Genomic DNA, 20,227 nt, shown 5'->3' with positions numbered 1-20,227 from the left:
GCTCGATACGGTAGGGAACGCACGAGTCGCTTCCTTGGCAATAGGAATCTTTCACATAACGATCAGGAAACATTATCGACACACGATGTGAAAGATCTGGGTCTGGAACGTGTTGCAAAATGCCATGGCTAACGACAAACAAAATTGCATTGTTCCAGGAGTGTACAAATCTTTTGGGACGTGCTCCATCCAACCCCGACACGTCCGATTGATGAGCTCCGCAATCACTTAGCTGCTGAACTCCGTGTTCTGTCATCCTCAAGCTATGCACATATGATTGCGTTCCCAAGTAACGCAGCCACAGTGCTGAAACTATGGTGAAAGATGATCATATCGACAGAACCGTTGAAAAAGTGGCTGAGCACGTATAAAGTGATGTATTGCAAGCATATTAATTGTGACAGACCATACAACGGGCGCACCGATAAACACATAGCTGCGGATTCTGTTTCCAACACTTTACAGTTGCTATTAGCTGTGATGTCTCCAAAAATGGGATAAATCATTGCCAGCTGTTTTGATTAGAAACATTGTCACATGCATGGTAAAAAAATATAAAAAAATTAACCAACTGATCTTGAAATAGCACTGGGGTGTTACTGAGGGACTCAAAAAGTATATTTAAGTGTTTGTATGACGACGGTGTCGCATGCAGTTATGATTGAGTTCTCCACTCCAAAACGTCAGCCACAGTGGCATCCCAGTTAACAAGGAATATTGCAGGCCAGGCATGGTTTCACACAGTTAGTGCGTGACAACTTTGATGCACACATAAACTACCCTAATGGAATGGTGACAGTCCATTCCTGGGCCGACAGGATGGCCTAGGCCCTAGAGATACGCACATGCTCTCCTCTAAGCTATCTCGCCTGGGTTTGATTCCCGACCCATCTATAAACTGTCATACCGGTGTGTCACAGGAAGGATGATTCATCAATGTGTGTTCCGTCCCTCGGATGGACGTTAAACTGGGTGTCCTGTCTGCCATCCCACGGTGCCCTTCATGAAGAGTAGAAAAACCTATCCACCTACACCATGAACAAATTACTGAATTCCTAATATTTGTCCTCATGCCAGCTGGCTGGGTGTGGGTAACTCTCTAACCAGACACGGCATCTCAGCAAAGGACGACTGCGACCAACTGGGACTGACACAATCTGTCAATTTCCCGACCCGGATCTCAGGCAATGGAGCATCTTCTCTTCTGGACTTGGTTATGACTAACTTCCCTGCAAATGTCTGCTGTTCTTCTTCTGCTCCAATCGGTTCTTCTGATCACGTGCTTGTTAAAGTGGACATCTCTCTGGCCATTCTCAGAGATCCTCCTCAGTGTTGACGAGTCTGGCATTTGCCCTGAAACAACTTGCCATTGCCTCTCGGAAGGCCAATCCAACTGAAGGTAATCTCAGTTCCTTTCACAAAGCTCGGAACAAGTGTATGTCTACCCTCAGGAGAGCCAGGAAACAATATCTCTCCACTCTCAAGACCGAACTCTCAAACCTGTCTCCCTCCTCCAAGTCCTGGTGACGTCTGGTCAAATCTGTTTCTGGTGTTTGTTCCCCCTCCGTCCCCTCCAATACCTCAAGCAGCTACACAGCTGACACTGCACGTGACAAAGCCGAATGCCTCAACTCTGTGTTTGCTTCAAAATATTGTGTCCCAAACCCGTCTCTCTCTGCACCCACCTTACCCAGTCGAACCCAACTGCTCCAGGACTCTGTGTCCTTCTCTCCTGACAAGGTGGAGAAGTTTCTGTCAAACCTCGACTCTGATTCTGCAACTGGAACAGACGGCATCAGCCCACGGGTCATAAAACTCTGCTCTGCCGCTCTTTCACTCCCTCTCTCTGTTCTCGTCACCCTCTCTTTTGCTCAAGGCCATCTGCCACATCTGCTTGGAAATCAGCCAACATTACCGCTTTACAGAAAAAACGTGCAAAAACAGATCCTTGCAACCACAGACCAATCAGCCTGCTCCCAATTATCAGCAAAGTCATGGAATCCCTCATCGTTTCTGACATCAAATCCTTCCTCTTCTCCAAAGGCTTGATCTCGGATCATCAATTTGGAATCAGACCAGGTGCTGCTCTGGATATGCTGCTTCTGCTGTCTCAACAATGGATGAAGGTCCTCAATGCCAAACAGCAAATCAGAGCTGTCTCCCTTGACACATCTTGTGCCTTCGATTGGTTCTGGCACCCTGCTCTGCTCACCAAACTCTCCTCCTCTGGTTTCCATGGAAAGCTCCATGCATGGCTTGCAGACTTCCTCTCTGGTCATAGTCAACGTGTGGCCCTGAATGGAATTCTTTCATCTCCCCTTCCTGTTCAGGCTGGAGTTCCTCAAGGAAATGTTCTGGGCCCTGTGCTTTTTCTGGTCTTCATTAATGATCGCTCCGACTCTCTGGAAAATCCCCTCTATCTCTTTGCTGATGACTCCACTCTCTGCCGCTCCATATCTCAACTCTCAGAAAGGCAGTCAGCAGCCTATTCACTCTCTCCAGACATGGGCAATATCTCAAACTGGTCAAACAAGTGGAACATGTCTTTCAATCCTGACAAATCTCACACTCTCACTTTGTCTCTCCGAAAAGACCGTCTGGGGAAACCCTCCCGTCTACTTTCTGAACAATCCTCTGGAAGAAGTTCTGTCACTCAAGCTTTTGGGTCTCACTATCTGCCATGATCTTTCCTGGGAAAACGACATTTCCAAGCTGGCCTCCAAAGCCAGTCACCGACTGGGCATCCTCCGTCGTGCGAAGTCCTTCCTGGCCACTTCTGAGCTCCTCACCACATACAAAGGTTTTATCCTCAACTTGATGGAATACTGCTCTCCCCTCTGGGCTGGTGCTCCTGCCTCATGCCTAGCTCGGCTTCACGCGGTTGAAACCAAAGCTTTCAGAATCATTGGAATCTCCCGAGATGAAGCTAACTCTGAGGGCCTTTCTCTTTCTCACTGCAGGAAGGTTAGTGGTCTTTCTTTCTTCAACCGACTCCTCTCCGGCCTTGCTCCCCCTGCTCTGTCCCCTAAATATTCCTGCAGGATGCACAAGACCTGCCAGCAACCCTCTTATGGTAAAACTCCCAAAATCAAGACTCTCTATTCACCTTCACTCCTTTCATTCTTCTTTTCTCCCACCTCTGGAACAAACGCCCTCACTCTCTTCAATCCCTCTCCCCCTTCCAGGTCTTTAAAACAGCTGTTCACCACCATCTCTTATCTTCCCCCATCCAAAACCTTGATCTTTTTTACCCCCGTTAATTCACCCAAGATCCACTTTTTTGAAATACCGACTTCTTTCCTGGAAGTCATAGCAGTGTCCATTTGTTTTATACCTCTATACCCCGCCCCTCCTTCTTCCTCTGACCCCCTCCCCCAGGCCCTCTCCTTCCCACAGATCTCCCAATGTCCCTGTTCTCCATCATTGCTGTGCTTGTGTGCTTTCCTCTTTCTCCCCATCTTGTCTCCCGCTCCCTTAGTTATGTTTTATGTGTCCGTTTATGTTTTTTGTGATTAATGTTAGCTCTTACACAAGCCTCGATCTTGTATACAAAATATAAAAAATATTAAATAACAACAACAAATACAAATACAACATGCATTTTAAGGCCGTTTTCCCTGCTAGAGCGGGGGTTAGCCTTGCGGTCCCCATGACAATCTTCTCCATTTTGCCCTATTTTCTGCATCTCTCCTTGTTATTAATCCCCTTGCCCGCATTTCTTCTTCCACCATCTTTAGCCAAGTTTTTCTCGGTCTTCCCCGTCCTCTACTTCCTTCTACATTCATTTCCATCACTCTTCTCAACCAGTCACTTTCATCCTTCCTCAACACATGACCAAACCATCTCAACCTGTTCCTCTTCACAGCATCCACCGCAGGCTCTATTCCCATCATCTTTCGCAATTCATAATTTGTCTTCCTCTCTTGTATTGTCTTGTACGCTTCTCTGTTTTCTCTTGTCCATATCATGGGAGACAAGAACGTATAATTTGGCTTGAACATGCTCGAGTCGTGTGTGCAGCGTCACCATGCGGTAGGAATGGTGAAAACACAAATACAGATAAACGTAAGGTAAAGTTGGACACGCTTGCTAAATGATAAAACAAAAAATTGAAGTTGAGGTTCTGGAAATCCTTTGATGTAAGGTTATACACCTGGCTGAGGCACAGCCAGCGAAATGAAATACAATAACTCTGAAGGAGATTTATTAGAGTTCTTTTTCTGTTGCTTACACACATATTTTCAACTATTGGCACAGTTTTCAAAACTGTCACCTCAAAACTCAAAACCACTAACTCTATTTACAAAAAGCTCGTTAGACATGCAAAACTCCAAATTAATGTCTAGTTTAATTGAGACATCTTTCAAAAAAACACAAATTTGCATCAAAGCAAAAACGTTTCATGAAATGATGACATCACATTCATCTAATCTCTATCTCTTTGGTCAGGTCTGGACTTGGTCAGGTTGAAGCCCTGAACATGATCTGGTTGAAGCCCTGAACATGATGAGGTTGAAGCCCTGTACATGATGAGGTTGAAGCCCTGAACATGATGAGGTTGAAGCCCTGAACCTGATGACGTTGAAGCCCTGAACTTGGTCAGGATGAAGCCCTGAACTTGGTCAGGTTGAAGCCCTGAACATGATCAGGTTGAAGCCCTGAACTTGGTCAGGTTGAAGCCCTGAACATGATCAGGTTGAAGCCCTAAACATGATCAGGTTGAAGCCCTAAACATGATCAGGTTGAAGCCCTGAACATGATGAGGTTGAAGCCCTGAACATGATCAGGTTGAAGCCCTGAACATGATCAGGTTGAAGCCTTAAACATGATCAGGTTGAAGCCCTGAACATGATCAGGTTGAAGCCCTGAACATGATCAGGTTGAAGCCCTAAACATGATCAGGTTGAAGCCCTGAACATGATGAGGTTGAAGCCCTGAACATGATCAGGTTGAAGCCCTGAACATGATCAGGTTGAAGCCCTAAACATGATCAGGTTGAAGCCCTAAACATGATCAGGTTGAAGCCCTGAACTTGGTCAGGTTGAAGCCCTGAACTTGATGAGGTTGAAGCCCTGAACATGATCAGGTTGAAGCCCTGAACATGGTCAGGTTGAAGCTCTGAAGCTCTGAACTTGGTCAGGTTGAAGCCCTAAACATGATCAGGTTGAAGCCCTAAACATGATCAGGTTGAAGCCCTGAACTTGGTCAGGTTGAAGCCCTGAACTTGATGAGGTTGAAGCCCTGAACTTGGTCAGGTTGAAGCCCTAAACATGATCAGGTTGAAGCCCTAAACATGATCAGGTTGAAGCCCTGAACTTGGTCAGGTTGAAGCCCTGAACTTGATGAGGTTGAAGCCCTGAACTTGATGAGGTTGAAGCCCTGAACATGATCAGGTTGAAGCCCTAAACATGATCAGGTTGAAGCCCTGAACTTGGTCAGGTTGAAGCCCTGAACCTGATGAGGTTGAAGCCCTGAACATGATCAGGTTGAAGCCCTGAACATGGTCAGGTTGAAGCTCTGAAGCTCTGAACTTGGTCAGGTTGAAGTCACAAGATGAAACTAGAACGGCACTCAGTAGAGAGCATACTTCTGCATGATTGGCCATATCACTCAATGGTGAAGAATCACTTAAAAAATTATACTGGCCGGATCCGAATCTTCACCGAATTTGAATCGATTCTTCCTTGTCACACACACAACCTGTCCAACAAGTTTCGTCCAAATACATCCATAACTTTTTGAGATATCCTGCTATGTATCGTTTTTGGCCCGATCTCCCAATGGTGAAGAATCACTGAAAAAATAAATAATTCTCATATGCAAATCCATATTCAGATCTTCACCAAGATTGAATATATTTGTCCTTGTCAGACACCCAAGCGGTCCACCAAGTTTCGTCCAAATCCGTCCACAACGTTTTGAGATATCTTGCTGTGTATCGTTTTTGTCCCTATCTCCCAATGGTGAAGAATCACTTTTAAAATTCTAGCAGCCGGCTCCGAATCCAGATGTTCACCAAAATCTAATAATTTCGTCCTTGTCACATACGTTACATCTCTGTCAAATTTTGTCCGAATCCGTCCACAACGTTTTGAGATATTTTGTTCACAAACGGATAAACAGACAGACAGACAGACAGAAAACATAACCCCCATCCACCTTTGGTGGCGGATGTAACAAGGACAAAGACATAAAATGACATAACTCCTGTGGTATTAGCAATTGCTGTACGGAGTTAAAGGCTCGCTGATCAGCTATCTTTGGTGGGATTACAAAACAAAATCTTCTGCATATGTCAAGTCTAATGTATTGTCTTTGTGCCAAGTTTGAACAAAATCGGTCCATGCATGTCGAGAAATGGTTGAGGACACGTTTATGTAACAAAATGGCCGCCGGTCGGCCATATTGGATCTGATCTTGAAGAAAAATGGTGTGCAAATGTAAGTCATCATTCTTTATCTGTTTGCCAAACTTGAACAAGATCGGTAAATGCATCTCCGAGAAATGGTTCAGGACGTGTTCAACATTAGGTTATTGACAACTAAAATGGCTGCAAGTCGGCCATCTTTGATCGCATCGTGAAATAAAATGAAGCGCATATGTATCCCATCATTTATTGTCTGTGTGCCAAGTATGGATCCGAGATATCGTTGTGGACACACGGCCACACTGACGGACAGACAAACGAGACTCAATCCATAAGCCTCTGTTTCAGACTTAGTCAAATGGGAGCTAATAATATCATCACTACTAAATAACTAAAACAAACAGTGTATCCTTCTGTCAAAAAGCTTATAGTACAGATTTTAGTTGCTGTGCGAAGAACAGAAATAGAATAAAGAAGTATTCATCACAGTACAGTAAAATAAACATAAATTATTATTGTAACCCCATCATTCCTGTTGATCTTGTCTCTCATTTGGCCTAGTAGTCGAGTTGCCGCCCTTACATGTCCTTTATGAGAGAGACCCTGCAATGTTAACTACTGCGAACTTTTTTCACGGAAATGTGTTCTATATAGTTAGGAAAGTCAAATTAGCTTGGTTGCAACTTGTGCAACGTTGAGCATTTCTCAGAATTCAAGATGGCGGCCACCGCTATCTTGGATGTTGGCCAATTTTCAACTTTTGATCTCGATGACCTAGAGGGTCGTGTAATACCTCTTCCTAGGGGTTTTAGAGTACGGGGAGTCCATTTCTGGAGTTATTTTTTGGATACGGGGTCAATGTCAAGGTCAAAATGAAGGTCAAAGGTCAAACTAAGAAACTTTAATGTATTGTTATTGTTCATAAGACATGACGATGGAACCAGAGACATGTGACGCACAGTACCATGACCTCGAAAGAGACATTGAGCACAGAATTACCAGCCATCAGCGGTCACAATCCTCTACTACTCTTCATCATATCATCATCTACACCTAGCTCCCCTTCGTCCTCTTCGATGTCCATCTGCTTGCTGGTGAAACGACTACAGCAGGCGACTCCTCCCTCGCACTTGCAGTAGTCCGTGTATGAAAGGCCTGCGCTGTTGCAGTTGCAGCGTGCACCGCTGCATGCCTTGCCCTCTGCGGTGCAGCTGCAGCTCACTACATCCAGGAGCGCTTGGGGAGCAACTGGCACTGTTGAGACGGCAGGTGTGATGGTGGAGCCTTCGATGCTCCAGCCGAAGTTGGCAATATCTCGAGCTTCTTCGGGTGGGTCACATTGGTCTGCTGCCTTCCACAGTAGCATCTGATGGTGGAGGTACACAAGAAGCAAGTTATTGGGAGCAGAAACCAAAGTAATATCTGTAGAAAAGAGAAAGAGAGCCAACTTTGCGGCGTAGTTCGAGTGGGTCAAGTTTTGAGGTCAGATTGGGAGAGTTGATAAGTCGGATTACTTTGGATTCAATTCTGTCCAGTAAATATGTGGAGCTAGAACCTTCACAGATGTGAGAGCAGCAGTCTATACAAGGATGAATCAATCCTTTATATAGTTGAAGCAACAGTTGAGAGGAGAATCTTCGACATCTGAACAGGACTCCTAGTTTCTTCGAGGCAGACTTTGCTATTTTGTGTAATATGTGGATTCCAGGATAAATTGCATGTCCGGGTAATACCTAGTAGGATTTTTGAATAACATGGTGTAATTGTGGAGCTTTCAAAGGAGATTGGAGAGTATGAGAGAGTATGAGTGTGAGTGTGAGAGAGAGAGAGAGAGAGAGAGAGAGAGAGAGAGAGAGAGAGAGAGAGAGAGAGAGAGAGAGAGAGCGTGAGAGCGTGAGAGCGAGAGCGAGAGAGAGAGAGAGAGAGAGAGAGAGAGAGAGCGTGAGCGAGAGCGTGAGCGAGAGCGAGAGCGAGAGCGAGAGAATTGAATTTGCAACACCATTTATTTCACAAAAAAACACACCAAGTCAAGTTACATTTTTACAGGAGAGAAAAAAATAGAAAAAAACAACAGTTCTTAATGTTAAAAAGAAAAGTACAAATTCGATTCATTCACAACACAGAAGGCTTCATTAATACACCATTTGCACTCAAAGAGTTTGACATTTTCATTCGCCACATAATAATCAAACTCCAACCTTATTCTTGCAGACACCAGCCCTTTGAACATAGGAACAACATCAAACCCATGCCCATTATCAATTTTAATTTTCCTTGATTTATATATTGAATATTTTGCTACAGCAGCTAAGAAGTTTAGGAGAACAACAGAGTCCTTGCAGGAGGGTCTGAAAGATACACCAAAAATAAAAGAATGTGAAGTAAAAGGAAAAGACAACTGATCAAAAAGGTGTGTGAGAATCAAGAAAAGAGGTATTAGTCTTTCGCATTTCACATAGGCATGAAAGAGATCCTCCTTCTGTACACAGAAGGGGCATGCTACTGGCACTGAGCTGTCAAGGTGATGAACAAAGGTGTTCGTAGGGAGAGCCCAATGTGCTAGTCTCCACTGGATATCTGCGAGGAACCGGTAAATGGGTAGTTTGTACATATTAGGCCACAGTGGCATGGCAGGAGACCCTGGCCCTAACCTTTCTGACCACAAGGCCAGTCGCGCCACTCCGGAGAAGGGTGATGCTTGGTTTTCTCGAAGGAGCTTGTGAATACCCGCCTTTGTTACCAAGTGAAAATGAGATACAAGTTCACCATTCGACTGGAGAGCTGGGAGCACCTTAATTTCAGGGAAAGACAGCCGAAAATCCTCGACATTGTTTATACCTTCCCAGCCAATATTTAACTCCTTAAACTTCCTCTTGACGATGCGTATACTTTGGCTGACAATACGCACGAATCTTAAACCAAGAATGGCCGCCACCCTGCCAGCAGACATCCATTTTGTCCCAGATGTATCCCTCAGGTCACAAACTTTGCCAATTCCTCCTTGAGTAAATTTCCTAATCAAAGTCGGACTATGAGGAATGCATGGAAAAAAACCCGTTATAGAAAATAGGCTCTTGGATAAACATCCGGCAATTATAAGCCTCAGGGCAACGATGAACCCCAAAACCTTTCCAAATTCTCAGCAAACCCTGATAAAAAGTTGGGATTGAAACTAAGCTGACACGGTCAAGGTTCACCAGGAACAAGTGCCTATCATAACACAGGCCTCCCGCTTGTTGCAACAAGAAAAACGCAAATGAGCGCCAGGGCAGCTCTTCAGCATACAACAGACGTTGCACAGACTGTAGGCGAAAAGCCATAAGCCGGGTGGACACATCCACAATTCCATGTCCACCCTCCTTCCGAGGATGGTACAGTATTTGCGGCCGAAGCCAGTGGTATCCATTCCAAAAGAAATTAACCAAGACCCGCTGGATGGCTGGTATCAAATCCTTGGGTGGATGCAAGGCAATTCGTTTATGCCATAATCTTGCTGCTATCAAGTTATTTGTCACAAGAGTGCGGCCTTTATAAGAAAGAGATCGCAGCAGTCCTTCCCATCGTTTCAACCGGTGTGTAATTTGTTCAATCATTCCTTCCCAGTTCTTCGTTTCTACTTCCTGGTTGCTGAGATAGACACCAAGATATTTGACCCCATCTGTTTTCCACTCAAATTATGTGAGAGTGACGGTGGCAGTGTTAAAGAAAGGTTATCTGAACCACACCAAAAGGCTACACTCTTGCCCCAATTTACTTCGGCGGAAGAGGCCGCAGAGTAGTCTTTAAAGCAACGCTGCACCGCAGCAACACTACTTGGGCCCTTAATCAGAACACATACATCATCAGCATAAGCTGTGACCACAAATCTTGAACCAAAAACGGCTCCCACATCTTGAGTTATTCGCTGCCTGATGGATGCTAAGAGTGGTTCAAGGGCAATTATATACAGAAGGCCAGAAAGGGGACAACCTTGACGGATACCCCGACGGAAAGGAAAAGGGGGACATAAACTGTTGTTTACTTTCATCATGCAGAAGGTGTTAGTGTATAACAGCTTAACATAGGAAATGAAAGTTTCGCCAAAACCCATCCGCTCCAGAACAGAAAACAAATATGTATGATCAACACAATCAAAAGCCTTTGTTTGGTCAAGAAACAACAACCCAAAACTGGCACGCAAGTACTTATTACAAGAAATAATATCCCTTGTCAGAAAAATATTGTCATAAATTGACCTTCCTGGTACATAGTAGGTCTGGTCAGGGTGCACAATAGAGCTGATCACAGTTCCCAAACGCTTTGCTAAGGCCTTCGACAAAAGCTTGTAATCCGCAAACAGCAATGAGACAGGCCGCCAGTTCTCGACTAGTTGAGTGTCCCCAGCCTTTGGCAACAGGCAAATGACTGCTCTTCTGCAGGACAGGGGAAGCTCTCCAACATGAAGGCATTCATCAAATACCTCAAGCAGGTCAGGTCCCACAAGTTTCCAAAAAGTCTTATAGAACTCTCCGGGCAAACCATCAATCCCAGAGGCTTTACCATCCTTCAAGCTCCGCATAGCAGTTTCAAGTTCAGCAGCCGAAACTGACATGTTCAATGTGCGTTGCTGGTCTTCCTCAAGTCTTGGAAGCCCAATAGTCAGCTCCTGCAAGGTCTCATTACTTATGCTCTGGGGGGAGTACAAGTTTGTATAAAAACCCTTCAAAACAGACTTGATCTCCTGTTGGGAGGTCACTATTGACCCATTAGCAGCACGTAGCCCGTGAATCTGTTGTGATTTTTTGACAGAGTTCTCCAAACCAAACAAGGCCTTATTTGGCATATCCAACGTTAAATAACTCATTCTCATGCGTACCTGGGTGCCCATTGCTCGCTGCCGTACCAGTTCAGTCAACATTGCCTTTTTAGTCCATAGCAGCTGGTCACCTGTAGTGTCTTTCCCAGCCGTATTAATGTTTTCCTCCAGGGCTGCAATTTCAGCCTTTAATGAATCAATCGAGAGATTTTTCAATTTAGTGGCATAAAGACTATATTGTTGACAGAACGATTTGACCTGAACCTTTGCGAGGTCCCACCACAGTCGAAGGTTAGCATGTTCAAATTTGGAGGACCGAATTCTTTCCCACACGGCTCGAAAAGCCTCTTTGAATCTCATATCATTCAGCAGGTGGGTATTAAGTGACCTGACCAATACGCACTACCACCTGAGGTCAGAGGCAAATTAAAACCCATTGAAACCAGGTAATGGTCTGTGAAACCAGTTGGGAGTATCTGGGTTGTGGCCATCACATTTAGTATTGGCTTATTCACGTAGAATCTGTCTAGCCTTGCCATTGATATCCTCCCATCATGGCATCTGCACCACGTATAGCACCGTGAAGTTGGGTGTTGCAACCTCCAAACATCTTTCAAATGCTGATTTTTGATGATGTTCTCCAAAATCCTCGTAGAAGCCGGATGGGGTTCATGACCGGTCCTGTCTACGGAAGGATTGATAGTGCAATTGAAATCACCAACAATACAGATGAAAGCGGTTGTATCCAGTCCTTTTACAACGTCATGCAGAGAGGAAAAGAACACTCTTCTTTCCATGGGCTCACTCGGTGCATATACGTTTACAATGATGATCCTTTGCGTGTTGCAATAGAAATCCACCGCTATCAGATGTCCCTTATAAATTTCCTTAAAGACAATCTTCCGAGCAGGGATTCTATCACTCAAGGCGATGGCAACACCAGCTTTGGGTGTGGTAAAACCACTCAGCCACCACTGCCCTCGATAAAGCTTTCCCCATTCAGCAACCAGGGTGTTCGTAGCATGAGTCTCCTGTATCAGGATGATGTCGGCTTTCACACTCTGCATCGCCTGAATTGTCTGAATTTTTCGTAAGGGGGTACAACCCCCATTGATATTCAGGGATGCGATACATATCTCTCGCAAAGCCATTTACAAAGGTAACTCACCCTCCGCCTGCAATTCCTTATTCGCCTTTGTGACCGCTTTCCGAAGACGCTGAAATTGGGCCTCCGAGATTTCCATTGGGTCATTTCTTTGCAGGAGGGGTCTTGCAGCCCTGATGAAAGTTTTCACATCGGGAAAATGGTCTTTGATCACAACATAGCGTTGCCTAAACGTCTCATTTAGGAAACTGATGACGTTTTCCTTTGTTGCTTCCATCTGTTCTTCTCCCTGATGATCATTCACAGACACAAGGCTTTGAGCTTCCTCATCCAGCTCCCTAACCACATCAACGTTGAAACTCCTTTGTTATGTGTCAGGAGCTGGCACACCTTCTGTGTCATCACCACTGCAGTCTTCTTGTTGCATCACCAGGGGCACATCTGTGCCACCACTGCTGCCTATTATAGGTCTGCTTGGACCATCATCCTTGGTCGTTTCAACCGGATGTGAGCAACAACCGTTGTCACTCAGGCCCTGGGACTGCTCGTTGTCACAAGGGACAATGGTGCCATCATCACAACCAATACTGGTGCATTGATTTTCTTCAACAAGAGCAAGGGGTGAAGTCCTACTCTCCTCTGTTTCGTCACCACCCTGCCCAGCTTGCCGAGAATCATCAGGATAGTCTTAGATACTGTTTGTTTGTATGAGTATCACTTTGCTACCTTTGTCTTCCACCTCGGCGCTCAAAAAGGTACGTTTTAGGTTCCTCTTAGCCTCGGTGCCTTTCATCAATACCTCCTCAAAAACCATATTATCTTGAGGTTGCAGCCTCTTGTCCACATCGACTGGGTGCTCCCCTGCTGCACTAACCTCAGCAACACCGCCACCACTTGCCCAACCTGGTCTTCTGGTGTGGATGTCTGTACTCCACCAGGCTCATGAACGGGGGGCACTGCATCAGTCACAGGGGGGGCCGACCCAGCTGCTGTGGCGTACGTCTTCTTGGCGTCTGGGTAATACTGCTTCGTGTGTCCGTGTGCTCCACATCCATAGCAGATCAAGGTCTCGGTCGCCATGAAGATTCTATATTCATGTTCGCCTACTTTAAAGGTGTGGGAGGTGTTAAACTGCTTCGCTGCGTCTTTTAAAACAACAAAACAAAAACGTCTAAACGATTGTACGTGCTTCAACCTGCCATTCCTCGTACGTAGAGGAACCCTAATGATTCGAGAGACGACAGTGCCAAACTCACCTAGCTTGTGTAGGATTTCCTCATTTCCGAGAAAAGGCGGAACATTGCTCAAAATGACTAACTGCCGGCGTGTCCATCGACGACACAGGAACAAACAGATCGTTTCCCAAGGTCAAACCATTCTGCACAACAATATCGGCCAGACTTATTTGCGAAACAAAAACCACAATTTTGTGATTCATACGGGACGCGGCACGAATGTTACTCACGTCGATCAAATCCCCAATCGCGAGCAAAATGTCATCCATTTCAACTCCCTCCGGCGGGACAAGGCACAGCCCGTGCTTACGCGATAAACCCTCATCGGTAACACGATCGGCAGGCCTTTGGCTACTCCTATTAGCCATATCGTCAAAGGAGAAACGAAGTGAAAGCAAATAGATTTGTATAATCCCAAAAAAAAGAATAGAAAAAAATATGTATTAAATAAACTAAAAAAACGAAAGCACGGTTTAAACCACGTTAGGAAAAAACGTGGTTTAAACAAACCCTCACCGTGCTGGCTCTCCCTCTCTCTGTCTCGAAAGAGGGGAAAAAGAGGGACAGGTGGTAACGAAGCAGGAAGGGAGGAAAAAGGTCAACAGACATGACAAAAGTACAAAAGGAAAAAAACAAAGGAAAGGGAAAGGTAAAAGGGGAGGTGGGAAGAGGACGAAAACAACACGAGCCAGGAGCTACAACACACAAACACGAGCACACGCCATCTTGGAGAGAGAGAGAGAGAGAGAGAGAGAGAGAGAGAGAGAGAGAGAGACTTTTTAGACTTTTTATTACAAAAATATAAAAATACAAGCCAGTCGGTGAAGATACTATTCAATACAGGCACAATAATCAAAAATACAGAAAAGAAAAAGAGATAATGACAGGAAATCAAAACAGTCCAATGAACTAGAAAAGAAAAACAACAACATAAAAAACGACCACACACTGATTCAATCCCAACAAACCTACAAATATATCAATAATTCATTCTCCTGCACCATGCAGATCCCATCAAAACACCAGATGTTCATAAACTCATCAATACATTTCTTTCTTCCAGAATCACAAAATTCAAGTTTGAGTCTTGCAGATATCAAGGCATTAAAAAAGAACAAGACATCACATTGCCCAATCGGCTTTCCTTTCAGTTTTTCCTTCCTCGATAAATAAATTGCCATTTTCGCCGTGGCCACTAAAAACAAAAACAACATATGTACATGTTCTTTCATATCATTGAAACCAAAAATAAATGATCGCAGAGAAAAAGTGATCTTCATTTTTCCAGCCATGTAGTTCAGCCATTGAAATAAAGGCACAAGCCTTGCACAATCAACGTATGCATGGAACACATCCTCTGTGTAAACACAGAACGGGCAACACGTAGATATGGGCGCGAAATGACTCACTAATTTATTAGATGGAATGATCCAGTGTATCATTCGCCACTGGAGATCACCTGTCCTTTTGCTTACCAGCTTACTGTATACTGATTCCCATGCAGGCTCAGATGGGAGTCCTTCCGGCATTAGCCCTTTCCACCTGGCCACTCCATTTAACGGTGAGTTCCCAAGCAGAACTGCAGTGCATAACCGATACAGGTCTTTACTACTGCATTGCTGAAAAATGTTTTGTCCCTCACTAATTGGGGGCAAGTCTCCGTGACTAGGCTGTACCAATAAACCAGGAAAATGCCAGTCATTGGATGTCACCAAAACTTCCTGGGTCCATCTTAGTCCAAGTTGGAAGCTTTTCTTTACTATTCCCTTTAGTATTCTTCCGATTATTCTGTTTGACCATATTCCAGTCATATCGGCTATCTCTTGCACCGACTTCCACCCCCAACCAGAATCATGGCGGAGGTCCAACACTTTGATTATGCCCGCTGTAATAAAGTGTTGATAAAAGTCTCGGCTTCTTGGAATTGCAGGAAACAGTAGGTTGTAAAAAAGGGGTTCTTCCACAAACATGCTTGTCGCATAGGTTTCTTGCTGGCGACTAGTCGAAAGGCTTTGCCAGGCATTCAGAAGGCTCTGATAGAATGATGGTAGATGAGATGTGTCGACATGTTGGAGTTGGACTAAGAAAAGTTCAAGGCCATATCCGAGCCCGCTTGCTTTTCGCAGCACGTGATAGGCCAGAAGTCGGCTTGGCAGTCGTTCCTTGTACAGCAACTGCTGTATGGTACACAGCCGAAAAGCCATGATACGACTTTTTATGTCGATCAGTCCCTGGCCACCTTCAGACAAGGGGCTACATATGACATTTGGTAGTAACCAATGGTGACCACTCCAAAAAAAATCCACGAGTAGCCTCTGCACTGCCTTTAGTAGTGCCTCTGGCGGCTGAAGGCAGATAAACCTATGCCACAGGGAAGAAGCCACCAAATTATTCACCACTAGAACCCTGCCTTTGTAGGAAAGGTGGGGCAGAGCTCGTTTCCACAGTCCCAGTCTTTTTTTGACATGCTCAACAATCCCGTCCCAATTTTTGAGGACGTAATGTGGAGATCCCAGGAAAACCCCAAGGTATTTGACTCCGTCTTCCACCCATTTTAACTTTGTTGGTAGATGCACAGGTGGTACCAGCACTCTTCCAGGTGGAATGTTCTTGAGACAGGGAATCCATAAGGCCTTACTCTTGTCCCAGTTACACTTCAAAGAAGAAGCGAGGCAAAAAAGATTTAAACATTCAACAAGTGCTGGGATATCACTCTCCTTCTTAACAACCACACAGACATCATCTGCATAAGCCGATACAACTACTGAAGGACTCCCAGGGGATACAGTCACTCCTGAAATATTTTTCCTAAATAAAATTAGGAGTGATTCCATTACCAAGGAAAATAATAACCCAGAAACCGGGCATCCTTGTCTCACCCCTCTTTGAACCTGTACCGGAGAGCTGAGTTCGTTATTTATTTTAAATAAACTAAATATATTGTTGTACAACAAAGTCACGTAGGCCCTAAAATTGACACCAAAGCCACATGCTTCTAGCACCCGATACAAAAAAACATGATCCACACTGTCAAAAGCCCTTTCCAAATCCAGGAATATTATCCCAAAATCTTTTTCCAAGCAATCACATTCCATTAAGTCTCTAATCAAAAAAATATTATCATAAATAGATCTGTTTGGGATGCAGTAACTCTGATCATGGTGGACTAGATCACCGATTACCGTCTTCAACCGACTGGCCAACACTTTTGACAATATTTTATAGTCCGTACATAATAACGAGACCGGCCGCCAATTCTTTATCTGTCGTAGATCCCCAGTCTTTGGAATCAGCGACACCACTGCTCTTCTGAAGCTTAGTGGGAGTTCTCCAAGCACCAAGGATGATTCCAGGACATTCAATAATTCAGGGCCCAAAAGGTCCCAAAAAGCCAAGAAAAATTCTGCCGGTAGGCCGTCAATCCCAGGAGCTTTCCCCGAGTCCATTTCACTTAGGGCCTGCGTTAGCTCAGGCAAAGTAATTGTTGAATCCAGGCCCAGGCACTGAGGCTCAGTTAGGGATGAAAGGTGAGAAGTTAAAAATTCCATGGTTTGCTCACAAACATTTTGTTTTGCATAGACTTTTGAAAAAAACTCTCTAATGCACAACCTTACATCTCCAGGGTTGGCAACCATGTTTCCCCTAAAGTCTTGTACAGAGAAAAGGGTTTTGGGTGACTTATTGACAAAATCCATTTGGAAAAAAGATTTACTCGGGGTGTCTGATACCTTTAAATTGTTTATTCTTAATCTAATTAACAGGCCTGCTGCTTTCTCCTGAATCAGCTCTCTCAGTTGAGCCTTCTTTTCAACCAATAACCTGTGGTCTCTTCTGATATTATCTTATTAGCCAGTTTACACTCTAACCGTATAATATCAGCTTCTAAACAAGCCATTGTTATATTTTTTATGTCAGTTCCATTTGAAACAAACTGCTGACAAAACACTCTAATCTGAGCTTTTGTATTATCCCACCATAATGCTAAAGAAGAGAAAGAGGGCTTTCTTGAAAGTTGGATGACCCAAAAAGCACGGAAGGCGTCTTTAAACAAAGCATCTTCGAGAAGACTGGTATTGAATTTCCAGTATGCACTTTTGCGTAAGGGTTGAGGGAAAAAGAGGCCCATGGTAACTAAATGATGATCAGAAAACAAAGATGGAAAATGATTTGGAGAGATAACCGCATTCCTGAACTGTGAGTTTATGTACCAACGGTCAAGTCTAGCGAAGGTCATTCTCCCATTGGCACATCGTCCCCAAGTATACTCAGATTTGTTGGGGTAATGCAGTCTCCATGCATCTAGCACACCCACTGCCGAAAAATAATTTAACAAATCAGTACTACCTTCGGGATGAGGTTCTGCTGTATTTCGGTCTATACTGGGTTTAAAGGTGCAATTAAAGTCACCCCCCATGCAAATACAATTATTGAGATCTATCGACTGCATGTGTCGAATTAAAGATGAAAAGAAAGCTCTTCGTTCCACACTCTCACTTGGTGCATAAACGTTGAATAGTGTAAACCGAAAATTATTAATGACCAGTTCCAATGAAATAAACCGGCCTTTAATCACCTCCTGGAAGAGGCATGACTCAGGTACCAGGCCTGGTCTGAGTAAAAAGGCTACACCAGCAGAAGAAGAAGACATGTTACTAAAAAAGCATTGTCCTTTAAAGAGGCGACACCAGTCGTACTCCCCATTTTGAATTATATGGGTTTCCTGGAGTAAGAGCACATCAATTTTCTTGCGCTCAAATAAACTTTTCACCTGAACCTGGCGGTTTTGGCTTGCACCTCCGCCATTCATATTTAAGGTTCCAAAGGTGATTTTTTTCATGGATTATCAAAAGGCGTGAGCGGTTGCTGGGAAATCTCGCTCCCTGCTTTTGTAACAGCCTTTCTTAGCCGATGAAACAGCGACCTTGTTAAATGAAATTCATCCGGCCTCCTAATTATGTCCTTTGCAGCCTGGATGAATGAAATTAAATCAGGAAAATGATCTTTTACAATCACATTTCGGTGTCGGTAGGTGTCATTCAGAAAAGAAATAACGAGTTGAGGGGCTATGGATGACTGATCTGATGAAGATTGAGACAACTCAGTCATCTCAACTTCATCCTCTGAATCTGACAAATCAGAAACAGCTCCACCCGGGTCACATATATCAGTCTGCACAGTCACCATTTTGATTCCAGCCAAGTCCGAAGATTTGCTGGAATGTTCTATGGTAGAGTCATCCTCACTCTGGTACCCGGGACATTCAGCAGGAGCTGAAATCTCGGCTTCACCCTCCTGCAGGGAGATGTTCACTGGCTCAGTTGACGAACCAGTGTCATGATTTAGATCTTGCAGGGGTAAAGAGGAGCTTGGGGCTGAGACATTCCCAATCCGCTCGGTCTCAGCAGGTAGTGAAGGTGGCGGCTCACTAATGGGCTCACCATCATCTTTAGTCTCACCATCTACTTTTTCTCCCAGGTTTTCGGTGCTGCCCGATAATGTTTCAGAATTAATTAATTCATGTTCCTTCTCCCTGGTGTCAACACAGCTTGTGGACACCTGAGAAAGACGTTCCAGGGCGTCTGCACCCACACTGTCTTTATCCAACACTACCTTTTTCAAAGTAATGTTGGAGTTACAAGCACCAGGTGCTCTTCGTTTCTTTGTCACCACAATGGGATTTTCTTCCATCTCCTCACTGCACGTAGCATCTGCCACCACAGGTGGGTTATCTGGGGTTATTTCATTATTTACCGAATCAGCGGTGTTGTCGTTTACACTAAGACGAACAGGAGTATTATCCCTACTCCTCGAGTGCGAGGGAGCGTCGCTAGGAACCGTTCGGGTATTTCGGTTTACGTTGTTTCGCACGTTAGAGACCGGGGTGTTATTTCTTTTACAATCAGCGTCACTATGACCTGCTTCACCACACCTTACACACGATACCTTCGGACAAAACCTTTTCACATGGCCAAAAGCTCCGCACTGAAAACATGTTAATGAGGCCGATGACGCATACATCTGATACTCATGGTTGTTCACCTTTACCTTGAACGTGATGTTTAACCCCGTGTCATCGCCTCGATCCGGAAGCACCATATACACCTGCCGTCTGAAGCTCATCACGTGTTTAACACGTTCATCCTGAGACCGGAGCGGAATCATTGTGATTTTTGACACAGCTGTTCCGTATCGGGACAAAACGGACATCAGCTGGTTGCAGGTTATTAATGGGGGTACGTTAGATATGACGACCCTCATCGACGGAGTGTCCATAGGCGACGCCAAGACAAAGAGACCTGTCTCTGTGGTTAAACCCGCACTTACAACATCGTGAACGAATTTTTCATCGGACACAAATACAACAACTTTTCGATTCATTCTCGACGCTGCTCGTACATTTTCACAACCGATTATTTTCCCCACCGACAAAACAATGTCCTCAGTGGAAGTTCCTTCGGGTGGAACACACACAAATGCATTAGTCTAGTAGGAAGACTAGGTCCCCCTGCACCCCCCGGAGATATACTTCTAATCAGTGTTTCTAGATTGGAAAAAATGTGTAGAAAATGACTAGCTATGGCCCCAAGCTGAAATAATGTCCCACATACCATTTTTATGCAAATTACTGCTGCCATTATCAAAAAAAGACTAGGTCCCCCTGCACCCCCCGGAGATATACTTCTAATCAGTGTTTCTAGATTGGAAAAAATGTGTAGAAAATGACT

Source organism: Myxine glutinosa, chromosome 4 (assembly GCF_964187855.1).
Source record: "Myxine glutinosa chromosome 4, kmMyxGlut1.1, whole genome shotgun sequence".
NCBI classification, from domain to species: Eukaryota; Metazoa; Chordata; class Myxini; order Myxiniformes; family Myxinidae; genus Myxine; species Myxine glutinosa.
This window is presented reverse-complemented; position numbering follows the sequence as displayed.